The sequence below is a fragment of the Alligator mississippiensis genome, chromosome 4 (genome assembly GCF_030867095.1).
Source record: "Alligator mississippiensis isolate rAllMis1 chromosome 4, rAllMis1, whole genome shotgun sequence".
Lineage (NCBI taxonomy): Eukaryota > Metazoa > Chordata > Crocodylia > Alligatoridae > Alligator > Alligator mississippiensis.
This window is the reverse complement of record NC_081827.1, coordinates 69035500-69048019: the sequence shown is the minus strand read 5'-3', so window position 1 is coordinate 69048019 and position 12520 is coordinate 69035500. Positions and strand designations below refer to the sequence as shown.

The 12520-nt window shown below is 44.3% G+C and overlaps 1 long non-coding RNA gene across 3 annotated transcripts in view; it reads right to left on the bottom strand.

Moving 5' to 3' along the window:
• Positions 1-3457, bottom strand: part of LOC109284583 (uncharacterized) — a 59876-nt gene extending 56419 nt beyond the window's left edge. For all 3 annotated transcript variants that reach the window (XR_009461606.1, XR_009461605.1, XR_002092081.2), the window contains exon 1: positions 3229-3457. This is a non-coding gene — a long non-coding RNA (uncharacterized LOC109284583). The remainder of the gene's footprint in view (positions 1-3228) is intronic.
• Between the last annotated feature and the right edge of the window lie 9063 nt (positions 3458-12520).

Here is a 12520-nt window from a genome sequence, read left to right as displayed (position 1 = left end):
GTTGGAAGGGAGCTCCTAGGCCATCGAGTCTAGTCCCTTTGGTTTGCAGGCAGTCATCTATCCAAAAGGATACACAAGACCACCCACCCTGACCCCTCTCATACACCACAGTAACAAAACACTCAATGAAAAAGAAAAACCTAATAAATTACTACAAATAAAGAACAGGGGCAACAAAGATGTTACCAATGCCTTGCCACTGCAATGACAGGCAATTTGTTAACTTAATACAGGTTCAGATGATCTAAGGAAGAGGATAATGTCTTACACTACTAAGTAAGGCTCCATGGTTCACGCCTATCTGACTTAGGGAAAAAAATTCTTCTTCACTCGAAATCTGATGAACAGTTTGATCCTGAGCACGTGAACAAGAGCCTTTAGCCAGAAACCTGAGATGTTTCTAGGTACTGATAGAAGGACTGGCCAATGTCCATGCTTCAAAGAAAGAAGCAGGGAGGGGAAAACCCCGCAAATTAAAACCATAGCGGTCATATGAGACATTCATGGGGGAAAAAAATCTTCCTATTTCCTACAGATGAGCAGCAGAAGATAAACCCTGAAACATAGGGCTACCAGACACCTCCCACACGGAAATCAATTTCCTTTCAACTTTGTCATACAGAGAACACATACTTCAATCCACGTTGCTGATTCATAATTGATACAAGAACACGCCTATTCTACCATATAGCTCTTCTATGTTTAATTAGCTGTCATTGCTGCTCCTGGTATATCTTATCATACCTGATCATCTTGATGAAAGTTGGAAATCAGTGTCTATTTTAACACTGTGTTTTTGGTTGTTCAAAATGTTTAACTTTAGAGCTGATTCTGTCCAGATTTGTCATCTGCCCAAACATGAGTATTTCCAAAGTAGAAGGCAGGAGATATACATATGTATGCCAGGGGAAGCCACACTGCCCTCACTTTCTCTCACTGCCTGCTGCTTGTGTGCTGGACTGCAGCATTACCCCACCACCATGGCCCAGCCACCACCCTTGCTCTGCTTAAGCCATGGCTCTATCCCAGAGGAGGTGGGGAGGTAGGCAGTGTCACCTGTGCTTCCCTGCTCCCTGACACTTCATCTATTCCCTCTCTCCTCCTCACCCCTGTAGACTTACATGCAAGCTGCTCTCCACGCTGCCAGGCTCCCACGTACATGTGTACGTGCACATATATATGTCGTGCCCCCTGCCTACCTGCTCTCCTCCTACTCCCACCAGCCCCAAGCAGCCCCTTGCAGACTGAAACTCTTCCAGCCTTCAAGAAGAAACCCGCAGTTGCTCATGTTTTTCTCCTTTACAGGAGAACCCATTTTTTAAACTTGTTTGCAACCTTCTCACATATTCTTGTGACCCACTTTTGGGTCATGACCCATGGGTTGAGAAACACTGATATAGAAGAAATAGAGAAGGTACAGAGAAGAGCAACAAGGAAGATTAGTGGTATGAAAGGCTTTTCCTATGAGGAGACACTAAAGAGGGTAGGCCTATTCAGTTTAGAAAAGAGATGTTCAAGGCGAGTATTATAAAGATTTACAAAATAGTAAATGGTGAAGAGAAAGTAGACAGGGATTTATTATATACTATCTCTCATAATAGAAGAACTAGGGTTCATGAAAAGAAACTAGTAGGTAGTAAATCTAAAATTATGAAAAGGAAATTCTTTTTCACACAGCGTGTAATTTGTGTGGAATTTATTTCCATAAGATGTTGTGGAAGCAGACAGTTTAACCAGATTCAAAAAGGGATTGGACACATTCTTGGAGGAAAGAAGCACCAGTAGCTATTGAACATGGGAGTTAGGGATACAGCCTTTAAATCAGAACTTCAAAGACCTGCCCCCCCTCCAGTTCAGGCTGGGCAAACCCCAGCCCACAGCTCCCTCCTTCCTTCTCTCTCCTCCCTTCCTGCAGACAGCACTAAGGACAGGGCTGGGCTGCATGAGCCCAGCCCCGATCATGCTTAACAGACTGACCGTAGGGAACACAAGTTCCTTAAGGCACTCCACGGTGGAATGCCTTTATTTGATCCCTTATATGTCGAGGGTTAAATTTGTCATACAATTGGCCACTTTGCAAGAGTTCTGCAGCTGTTTATCTATGCCATGGCATGGCTATAGAGGGCTTTCATGGGGCTGATTGCATGACAAATGTCACTTCTGTCAGTGTCCACAGTGGCAGAGAGTGCATTCACTCTGCCACTGTGTGATGCAGGATACTGGTCAAAATGGACCTATGGTCTGACCCAGTAAATGGTGGTTCTTATGTAAGCATCCAAGCAAAACTGATTAGTCTTTTCTTACCATGTGGGAACTGAAATCTTCCCACTAAAAACACTCCCCTTCCACCCTAAAAAGCCAACCACACATACCTTTTTCATGATAAAAGAATCCTTTTTATTTTTTTTGACCAATGCTGCAGCCAAAGTGGAATTAGCAGGGCCTTTAAAATGTTCTGCTAACCTGATTTTGCTTTGATCAGGTACCCGAGTGTGCCTGCAGTTAATGCAGCAGTGCAATGCACTGAGCTTCAAAGGGGGTGAAGCAAGGGTCTGTCTGAGCAGTGCTATGTAGAGTTATGAAAAGTGGGGAAGACTCACCTAAGTAGCTGCGTGAAGAGGTATAGGGTAAATATTTTTTCATAGCTACCAGCTATTTTCTAGACATTCGCAAAACAATCTCACAAAAAAAAAAATTACTTCTGTAAATACTTCTGCTTGATGATTAAACTGTGTTCAGCATTTAGAAATTCCTTTCCTGCTGAGTTAGCAGTATCACCCTCTGCATAGCTGGAATCCTGTAATGCTGAATCCATTTTTACAGGACAAGAGTAAAATGTGGCCACTGTCTTCTCCTAGCCTGACTGGTTACAAAGCTCAGCACCTCTGGAAACTATGCCTGATCCTGAAAATACATGCATAAAGCCTCAATTTTATATTGTATATAGCAGCATTGAAGTCCATGGAACGTTGTCACATGCATAAAGTTAAGCCTGTGCTAAAGTGTTAGCAGAACTGGCTGCAAACTAAAGCAAGCTATCCAAAGACTTACAAAAAAGATTAACTCACACAGTAGCTTTAGAACATTAAGAAGAAAAAAGAAAAGAACCCCATACAAATACAGTACTTGTTACTTACAAGTGGTACTGTTTATGTTTTGAACATTTTAAATAATAATAATGTAACAGACTGCTAATGCAGGCTCACCAGATCGGCTTGAGATACTTACCCTGGGCTAGAACCAGTGCCAGTGAACTCCGAGCGACCCCAAGGGTGGAGCAGGGGAGCCCTGCCCTGTGGAAAAGGAGAAGCCAATCTAAAGAAGAGGTTTTCAATCCCCTCATTCGTGTGGAAGGGGGATGGCTAGGATTGTGGGCCAGCCACCCTGAGCCCTGGCTGGCTGCTTTGGAAGCCAGGGAGAGACTGCCTGAGAGGATAAAAGCAGCAGCCGAACTGGCATGGGGGCTGCTGACAGTGACTCCCGGGAACGACGCAGGAGGCCTAAGAAGAGCTGGGGTGAGCTGACCCAGCAGAGGGAGCAGAGAGACCACTCTGAAGAGCCTCAAAGGCCCTGGGAGAAGAAGGCAGCGGCAGTTGGCTGTGCCTCCAGCCCTGCAGCAGAGAGGGAGCAGCGGCCAGGGCTTGGGGCAGAGAGCTTGTGCCCCAAGGCCCCATCGCAGTGTGCTGGATGTGTTGGGTGTCCCGGAGGCAAGGGGTGGCAGTCAGTCCCCCAGTCTACTGCAGAGAAGAAGCTGCAGCCAGGAGTGCAGGTGGCATCCTTATCTGGAGCAGGGAGCTGGGCCAGTGAGTTGAGGAAACCCCTCACCTTCCCTGGGAAGTGGGACAGCAGCAGGCAAGGCAGTGGGATCCCGAGGAGCAGCATACCGCCAGGACAAGGGTCCCTGGGAGCTCGGGGCACAGGCTGGCGCTCAGAGCGGGACTGGCAAGCCGCAAGGCGTGTGGGGTGCCCAGTCAGTCATCTGGAGCAGGGGTTTAGAGCAGCGACCTCTGGGAGCTGCCTGTGCTGCTGACCCTCTGCCACTGACTGCCCCAGAGGGGACTCAGTCCTGTCCCTTATTCTGCAGCTGATTGTCATCGGATGGAGCCCCTGAGCTTTGTGCTTGGGTCATGCTGATTGCTGCAGGAGCCTACTCTGTTGCTTGCCTTTTTGGTTGCCATGGAGGGTCACCCTTCAGCCTTTTGGGGGGAGTTGGGGTTTGAGACAATTTGATTGCTGCAGACCAGAAGAGCTTACACTATTGCAGTCTGTTGCTTATTGGGAAGCCTGTTGTCACTTACTGGGAAGCCTGTTGGAGCTGCTGGGAGCGAGCACCCTGCTTCCTTGCTGTAGCTTCTCAGCAGTGGCTGAGAGCTGCCAGTTACCCTGACTGTGGTTCTTGAGTCAAGGGTTGACTAATGCATTCTGGTTTCTTTTGTGATTCTGGTTATGCCATTTAAGTTCACTTGTAAATAACCTTTCCTATTATTCTTGTTTTGTAAATATAATGTAAATAGTTAAATCAGTTAAGTGTTAGACCTTCTTGGGACCATGGGCTGCTCTGTGGGGAGCAGGGGCGGGCTGGAAAGTAAATTGGTACTGGCCAGAAGCCCTGCCCCACTCTCACCACACCATCCCTGACATTTGGGCAGGGGTGGCAACTATTGGGCCGGCACCTGGGTTACAATAATTAGTTATTTACTTGTTTTTTCTCTCTGTTTATTTATTTTACCCACATATTATGTCTTTTTCAGACAGAATATAAATTCTTGGCTGGATTTTGGATATCCAGGCAAGAGACTGGATATCATACTGAAAAAGGTTTTCCACAATTCTTTAGCCTTTTTTTCTATTTCATGATCATTTCTGAGGCAAAATAGTTTTCATGTCATTTCAGGAATTTTCATAGCACCTAAAGTAGTGTGTTTTTAAGGCACCTATCCATGGTAGATAAATGCCAGTTGTGGAAATCACTGAAGACAAGATGTATAACCTACAGATAAAAAGTGTATTCACAGGCAGCACACATTAGTTTTTCTATAGATGGTCTTACTTCCTGACAGATCAAGAGGAAACATCACAATGAGAGGGCTGCACAATGAGAGGGCTTAGCATTTAAAACCTAAAATTTCTGTACATACTCATTTGCATTCAAAATTCAAACTTTAACTGGAAAGTCTTTGAAATCAAATTGATATTAACAAATTCACCTCAAGGTAAACTGTCATCTGTGGCTGGATTGTTGTACGACAGATTTATCTCACCTACTCGTAAGTGATATGGAGGCAGGAGGTAAGTCTGAATTTGCATACTCACTTTGCCCTGGGCACTCTTTTTTTTTCTGTGATTAAAGAAAACTGGTTTGCTTAGTCACCACACTTATGAATGGCAATACAAGAGCTGGGCCAGTGAGGGAAATCCCCACTGAACAGTATAGTGGATTATATCAAAAGAAGGGATTACATCACAATGCAAATACCTGCTAGGAAACTCCCTTATACATTTCAAAATGTCTGTGCAGTACTGTAGCCAGGAACTTTGGCGCCTGGGGCAAGCCCGTAGTGTCAGCCCACCCTCACCCTACACACAGATCCAGGGGGTGTACGCCCCCACATGCTTGCCCACGAGTGCATGCAGTGGTGAAAGCTACCATTCCCCCATCCCAGCACCCCCCAAATGAGCTGCTCGCAGCTCCATCCTGTGTCCTGCCCTGGCTGGGCAGCCCCTGTTGGTGCCCCTTCCCTTTGGTACCCAGGGCAATTGCCCACTCGCCCCCTTGCTCCCCCCCTTGCTACAGTACTGTGACAGTGACAAGAAAAATCCACTTACTGTGTTGAAGTATTTTATGGATACAGAAATGAAAGGAAAGGAAACCCCCAGTTCGACCCTCCCTTTAACCAACACCTGGGGCATATGCCAGAGAGTCCGTGGCTCTAGGATTGGCCTTTTTAGCCATTAACAGACTCATCTACAACCCTTTATTTGACCTGTGAGAGTGATCATCTTTGACAGTGAGGGGTCGCCATCACCACTGATTTTATGGATATTTCCTAATCAATGCTTAAAATGTATCATAAAGTTGGAAATGTGTTTGCGCACACACAATTAAATATGTATAATCACAAATGGTACTTTATAATAAATAAGAAACAAAGTTCTCTCCTTGATCCAACCCAGACAAATGTGATAAGATATGCATATATTGTGTTTACTCATAATTTTGTAAATACACAAATCTGTACAACTGGGAAATTTTAATTGTGAAAACAGTTGCTTATGTATCCAAAGAATGGGATGGGCACTTGCTTCTAATTTTAAAACAAAAGGAAAGAAAGGCTTTGTTCTGGAAGAAATCTGAGGTCTGTTTTTAACCTGTGAAGTATCTGAGTATTTTGGGACAATCATAACTAATTAACTGTTAGATCTGGTGATGTGGACAACAGGGGGGTAGACTGAAATCCCTAGCTTTCTGTTATTAGTTGGGAAAGAAAAGGATCTGCAGTCCATTACTATCATCAGAGGAACTCTGGTGTGTCTGTGTTGTAATGTTCTTTTAAAAATCATGTGTTAAAAAAGGCAATAAGTAAGGGTACCAGAAAGTACGAAACTAGAGTTTTTGAAAAGGGGAAATGATCCTGGGAAAATGAAATTGAATATTAGATATGGGGAAACCGCTTGAAAAATCTCTGGAGAGAGAAGTCAGTTGTGGGGGAAATTTCATTTGCTTGGATCTGGGAAAATGATCCAGAATAATTGGATGTACCTGAGCAACATGAGACATGCAGTGCAAGTGAATCTATGCTGGCAAATTCTTGCATCTGTGCAGACTCTCTTTGATTTCAAGGTGTCATTAAGTAGGTGCAAATTCTGCCCACTCCAATCTCCTGACATGCTTAGACTTTAACAAAGTTAAAAAATCAGCTCACTTAATAAGTTCTTGTGTATTCATATAGACATACATGCACATGTATGCACATATACATGTATATATATATGGGTAGGGGTGAGTGGTGCCTCCTGAGTCGGGGAGGGGGGGGGGGCACAATTTGTGGGCGAGTCCAGAGTGGGCCAAAAGCCTTATATCCACTCCTATACTTCTGTGCCACAGCTTAGCGCCCCTCTCAAGATGCTGCTAGTTCACGTGGCAAAAAAACTGCCCTGTCCTGAGCGGTGCCAATTTGGGGGCCAATCTCAAGAGGGGGGGGGTACATGCCCCCCCACCATGCTCTCCCTACCAGTCGCCTGTGTACATGGGTGCACATCTATCAATTTTAATGACATTGTCCTAAGTTGGTAAAATAGTGGAATTTGCCAATAGATTGTTTAAGAACAATGTTACAATTGAGGTAAAACTGGTGGTTCTGGATCAGTGATTCTCAAAAATGGTGTAGTGGACCCCCAGGGTGCCTTTAGATGTCTTAAGGGGTGCCAAGGGGTGCTATGCAATGTTAGCACTGTTAGGTGTGCAAACATGGTTTACAAAATAAACTCACAGATTTCAAATAGGAATCCATAGTGCTAAGAACATTATGAACTGTTGTGGTCTTTCTGAGTTCTTTGTAATAAAAGAAATGCTGTAGTATTTTTCTCTAGTGAAAACCAAAGTCAAAACTAAGAGATGAGAGGTGCCATGAGTCTATAGAGGGTGCCTTGAGTCTAAAAAAGGTTGAGAACACACAGATCTAGATTAATGCACACTTGAGAGGGCTTTACAGAATCTCTAAATATATCTCACCATTTGGGATGAAGTAAGGGTTAGATGTCAGTTATTTTATTTAAATAAAACAGTAGAATAGTCTGATAGGCCATGTTCATTGTTAAAGTAGCCTTCCATACAGCTTCCATACGGAATGGCACTCACACCACCAGATATTGTAAGTCTTTGTCAACTGTCAAGGTTAAAATTTTTTTTCCCCCTTACTCTGAAGTGAGAGGGAACTGTTATAGTTCCAAGTCTGAGCAACAGTTTTCATTCCAAAAATTAATCACAGAATCATAGAAAATTAGGGTTGGAAGGGACCTTAGGAGGTCATCTAGTCCAACCCCCTGCTCAAAGCAGGACCCTCCCCAACTAGATCATCCCAGCCAAGGCTTTGTCTAGCTGTGTCTTAAAAGTCACCAGGATGGAGATTCCATCACCTCTCTGGGTGACCTGTTCCAGTGTTTTGCTACTCTCCTAGTGGGAAAGCTTTCCCTAATATTTAACCTAAACTTCCCTTTCTACAAATGAGACCATCACTCCTTGTTCTGTTCTCTGCCATCACTGAAAACAGTTTAGCTACATCCTCTTTAAGTGATTGGGGAAAGCTGTGGTGGATTTGAAGAGGATATGGCAGATATGGCCAGTAATTATTAACAACATTCTTGCTGAGTGAAAGAGGTCAGGTTTTTGTAGATCTACAATGCCATCCAACAATTCTGTAACCCTGTTTTGGGTTTTTTTGGGGGGGTTCCTATTTATTCATTTCCCACTCAACTTCTGTGCTCTGGTAACTACTTGCCAGTTTATACACACTCAGTCTAGTTTAACTACACAGCAGTGGAAGATGTTGTCTAGCTTGCTGACCAGTTTGAAGACACCACTGTTCCTCCTGCACTGCATTCAGCACTTCGGCATTTTCATTTACTTTATTTTGTTCACTTTATTTAATAGCAGCTGGGATTCATTAAATGTTTTTAAATGCATTATTTTACTATTTTTGTTGCTATTAATTTTTTTGGCTGTAGAATATATTTGGATGTTAGTTAAAAGCTAAAAATCTTCTCTGACTGCCCACCACCTGCACAGCTGTGACTTGCCACTAGCTGGTGAGCAGGGGCCAGGATGAGGAGCTACAGCTGTGAGTTGTCATTACAGGGCTGGTGAGCCAGGACAGGCTCTTATCCCTGCTTGAGGTCGGGGTGTATAAGAGATGGGTTGTGGGGGAGGGGGATCATGAAGCTGGGAGGCAGAGTTAATGGGATGGACGTGGGTAATGAAAATGGAGGTAGAAAGGAAATGGGGATGGGGGAAGGGTGGTGAAATGAAGGAAGTCAGCCACTGGAGGATAAAATAGAAAGAAGTTAAAAAAAGAAAATTTAAAAAGAAATAAAGAGGAAGCAAATTAACAAAGGTTTCATGTTTTAATAAATTGGGATTTGGGATTGAGGGGTGTGTGTGTGGGGAGGGGGGAAAGGGTGCTGGTCATGTTTCCCAGGGTAGCTGGGTGCTGGGAATGGTGAGGGAAGGCACGTTTGGGGGAGCTACTGCCCCTGCCCTGGTAAGGAAGCCCCAGCTCATGGGGACTTGATCCAGCCCCCTACCTTGTTCTCCCTCATTTCCCCAAGGCCCCGTTCCTGGACCTGCCTGTGCCCTGCAATCTGGCTAGCTGGCATGTGCTTTGTTTGCATGGGGTTGCACCCCTGGGGGTGAGAATGTCACACCCCTGGGGGTAGGAATGGGAGTTGGCTTGGTGCCAGAACTTCCCCCTTGGGAGGTAGAGGGGGCTGGAAAGTTTCTCCACACAGAACAGGTGGGTGGGGGAGGGGACACTGCATCCTGGGATGCTGGAGGACTGCAACTTGCATGGCTCATCTGTGGGGAGTTGCCACACATTCAAAGAACACAAGCTGGATAGTACAGATCAGAGAGAAACCTGCCCTGGAGTGGTGTAACTTTATTGCCTAAAGTATTCTTAAAACTAGTTTCAGGTGTTAACATATGGACAATCCAGGGGTTAACATCTCCAGAAGCCACCTACAATAAATGGTAACAAGACCCTCAGTCACATCTACTTCTCAGTAAAGCATCTCAGGAATCTCCACCACCTCACAGCTGACTTGCTAACACCAAATTATTCAGTGTCACTGACCTATAGCAGTCTGGGGTGCTTCCAGATGGCTGCAGTAAACTTTCTGGACGGCCATGTCCCCAACTCATTACTGTGCCCTTGAGCTGGAGGGCTATGGCAAGTCCATTATACAGCTCCATGTATGTGTATTTCCTTGTCTGAAATTTCTTTAACTGGTGCTGGTCATCCCAGGTCTATACAATGATGGGATACCTCCACTCTGTTGTAGCCACTCTGCAATGGCTAATCTGCATACAGACAATTTGTTACATGCAATAGCTATTCACACCTTGGAGGCCACATCAGCCTTCAGCTTACATGATCTCCAAATCAAGAGGTTCTGCGGGCTTCTGAAGATTAAGAACTGCTGAAGTGCTCTCTGTCTCGCCCCAGTCGCTCTCTCCATCCTGCTGCTGTAACAGAGCAGCCAAAATGCATGGGAACATTTCATTTGTCTATCCTGGATCCACACCTTGACACTAAATGGAACAAACAGAAATGAACTGAGCAGGAATCATATGTTAAATGTAGTAGCAGGAAATTAGGAGGGAAACACAAATGCTCCCACAATTCACAGCAAACCAATTCCTAGAGTAGCTCAAATTAGACAGGTGCCAAGAACCGTGAAATATGTCCTTAGTAATCTTAGTTCCTAATCCAGGCTACCAGACCACCCATCTAGATGCAGGTGCACAGGTAAGGGTAAAGTTCAGGGTGGGTGTTTGCAGGTGGGTTGGTGTAGCTGGGTACCCAGATCTAGTTAAACAATACAGAAAAATAATATTTCCTCACAGACTTATCCATGCTCACAGACCAGAACCAAGCAAAAGGCTGAGTCAGAGAACATAGGTTAGATTACAGTAGCATCAGTTATGTGATTCTGAATTATTTCTTGCTGCTAATTCAATGGTACTGTCTGACTTCATGGAAATATTATAAACCTTGTACCATTCAGAGGAGTGTCAATCTAGGAAGGGTCCACAGACCCTGGATAATTACTTTTTCAGACTCAAGACACCCCTCATTAGACTCAGGGCACCACCCAGGAAAAGTCAGCTCTTTGATTTCATTTGCTTTCTTTTACTATAAAAAATAATAGTGTGATTCTTGTGTCGCAAAGAACTCAGCAAGTCAACAACGGGCCAGAATTCTTTTGATATTACGGATTTCTATTTAAAATCTCTGGGTTTCTCTTGTGAATCATTAGGTGTCTGCAAACCTAACAGTGCTAGGAGGTAATTAAAAAAAAAAAAGTATCTGTACCTCCTAAAAGTTTACTAGACAACCCTGAACTCTTACTGAGTAGCGAATGTAAATACTGATTTAAGAAACATCTGTTTTAACTTGTAATTACAATGGTTAAACAAGTAATCATTAGGGCACCCCCAGGCCAGGCACCAAGGAGGAAGAAGCAAGGAGAAAGGGTAGGGGAGGGAAGACTAGTACCTAATACAGGTGTGGGCAAAATACAGCTTGCTGGCCAGATCTGGCCCTTCAAGGGATTTTTGTCTGGCCTCCGGTGGGTCCCTCAGTCCCACCTGGCCCAGGAGCAAGTGGCAGGTAGGGACACCCCTGCTGCTCCCAAGTTATTTTTAGAAGTGATTCACATGTGGCTGCAAGAATGACTTATACAATCTCACAGTAGTGGCACTTTACATATTTTATTTAATATTCAGTGGAAGTAGAGAACAAAATGCGCCTTATAAAATGCACATATTTGCTCATATGATTTTCTGTAACTAGAGAAGATCAGCTTTTGATAACATAGATCAAGGCTGTCCAACTAATGGCCTGTGGGCTATATCCAGCCCACAATGACTCATAGGCTCCTGCCTGGCCACCACTCCCCAAGTTGCTCCTGCTGCTATGGCAAATAGCACCCAGGGTGTCTGTGGCAGGGTTTGGGGAGCCCACTGTCTATGAGACAGGAGGAGATGTGTCCTTACTTGCAGTAAGGTGGGGATGGAGGCGTGTGTCACATGGCCTCTGCAACAGGTAGCCACTGTGGCATATGGCCTCCAGATGCTCAGAAATTGGACAGCCCTGACATGGATGTAAAAGGAACTATTCCAAGCTACTTTCAAACGCATATTACCAGAAATAAGTACACATAAAGACATTGGAAATAGATTATACTTCCTGATGGCAATAAACTATATTAAGAACATTCAAAAGCTACACTGCTTATGCCTACACAGAACTGGCTATCAATCATTGTAGCTTACACAGTGATGCCAATCACAAGTGCTTAAAACTTCTGAATCATGCCCTCACAAAATCATGAGCTATCAAAACACATACATTTATTAGTTTTTTAAATCTGTTTGCCAAATTTGGAGCCTTTAGAGTTCATGTTTTGAATCTTTCTTTCTACAGCTATGAAGTGTAGAAACTTACCTTTACAAAAATAATACCTGAGATTCTCACATGCACCTATAGCTCCACTAGACATTATGAGATTCATGATTGAATTCTGAGATGTGGCAATGCTGCAGCATGTTGTTAGGGTGCTGGGGACAAAGAGCTTGCAGGAACTTTTCTTGAAAGACAGAAGAATGTGGAGAAGCTGGTGAAGTTGAGAGGCCATGTTTGGGGAAAACCCACTGAGACTCCGTGGTTTCATTTCACCAGGTCTTTCATGAAATGATGACCATACTTTGGTTAGCTATTATGCCCACAGATGCTTTCCTATT